The sequence below is a fragment of the Sinohyriopsis cumingii genome, unplaced genomic scaffold (genome assembly GCF_028554795.1).
Source record: "Sinohyriopsis cumingii isolate HCF-2022 unplaced genomic scaffold, ASM2855479v2 utg000426l, whole genome shotgun sequence".
Taxonomy (NCBI): domain Eukaryota; kingdom Metazoa; phylum Mollusca; class Bivalvia; order Unionida; family Unionidae; genus Sinohyriopsis; species Sinohyriopsis cumingii.
In genome coordinates, this window is record NW_028315897.1 from 9,645,389 (window position 1) to 9,647,500 (window position 2,112).

Sequence of the window (2,112 nt, forward strand, 5' to 3'; positions counted from 1 at the left end):
ATGATTTTATTAAACAATAATTTCTACGAAGTGCACCAGAACCTTAAATATAAGTCTGAGCAATAACTGCATCTTAAATGTCATTATATAATGAATGTATTATCAAATAAGAAGCAAAAATGCAATTTCAAAATTAAACCACATATTTGTTTTCAAACTTGCTAATGCACCAATGTTTCTGAACGGGATCAAACTAAATAATATTGGCAGGTACCCATTGCAGATGACTCCGCTAGTAAAGGTCTTTCACAAACCTTAACTTCTTTGACGATATATTTATGCCTGAACATTCCCCGGAATAGCATTGTACAGCTTTTACAAATGTTTTCGACAAACTCTTCAAGGCCAATACCACACCGTACGCCAACAAGTGTAATGTAGTATGGAATGCCTTTGCTTTTAGACCATCTAATAAGTCCGTCGAAGTCACTGAGGCCCAGCCTTGACATACAATACTTAGACAACTATATGTGAGAAGAAAAATAAACAGATTCTATCGCTCATTTGGTTAGTGATCAGTTATTCCATCGCTCTTTTTGCCACTGTTTCGAGTCCGTTGACGGACTCGTCTTAACATAGGCAAATCAACAAATGTGGTATCACGTCACTAGAGACATTATAACACTTTTAGGGCAATGGTTGATCATTGTACCAACCTTACATTTGCCAAAGACAATAATTATGTCATACTATTCATTATGTGCATCCATAAAGAATAAGCTACAATATATATACATATACATAGATAGATAGATAGATGGATAGATAGATGGATAGACAGACAGATAGATAGATAGATAGATAGATAAATAGATAGATAGATAGATAAATATATAGATAGATAGATAGATAGATAGACACAAAGATAGATCGATAGATAGATAGATCGATAGATAGATAGATAGATAGATAGATAGATAGATGGATGGATGGATAGATAGATAGATATATAGATAGATAGATATATCGATATATAGATAGATAGATGTATATATAGATAGATAGATAGATAGATAGATAGATAAATAGATAGATAGACAGATATATAGATAGATTGATACATAGATAGATAGATAGATAGATAGATAGATAGATATATAGATATATTGATAGATAGATAGGTAGACTTATAGATATATAGATAGATAGATAGATAGATGCATGGATGGATGGATGGATGGATGGATGAATGAATGGATGGATGGATGGATGGGTGGATGGATGGATGGGTGGATGGGTAGATGGATGGATGAATGGATGGATGAATGGATTGATGGATGGATGGATGGATGGATAGATATATAAATAGACAGATATATAGATATATAGATATGTGTGACATTTTGTAATATTATTCAAACACTTTGATATGTGTGACATTTTGTAATATTATTCAAACACTTTCTATACATTTGTCAAAATACGCTTTACTGATCACTGTCATTTCATTTTTTTTCCTCTTGCTTTTGACTCTCGGACTAGGCCAATGTAGATATTTGAAAAAGCCGCCAATAACTTACTGTGGGTAGGAGGTCATTACTGGAGTTTCTTCGTCCGCCATTTGTACTGGCCGCCTTATATCGCTAATCTTGAACTGAGACATTACCTTGAACCTCAAAACAACAACAACTTTAAGTTTCTTTTTATACACTAGCTTATATAAATAATTTAAAGGGCAATACTATGCTGTCGAATCTGAATGGGGGCAACTGTTGGAAATCATCTTCTCATATGTGTTGGCTTTGTTAGCAGCTAACTAGTAAATGACAGCCTTCATATTTAAAGTTGTATAATTTATTGCAATTCCATCCTGCAAGCCTTTAAAGGTTTATCTTTACTTATAATCGCCACGTAGTATCTCTGTTATTACCCAGTTGAAATGGAACATATTCCACTCCAAGCTATTTATATATGTGTGCATGTGTGTTGGTAAATTTATGTATTGAATGCATTCTTAATGGGTCTTATTATTGAATTATTTTGGGTTTTACTATGCTTCCTACCCAGAAACAAAGTCTGCTATGTGAAATATGTACATTGTCCAAGTTCAATTATGCATTTTTAGTTCTTTCTTTCTGCATGTCTCTTCCTTTCTCCGAATACCATATTCTC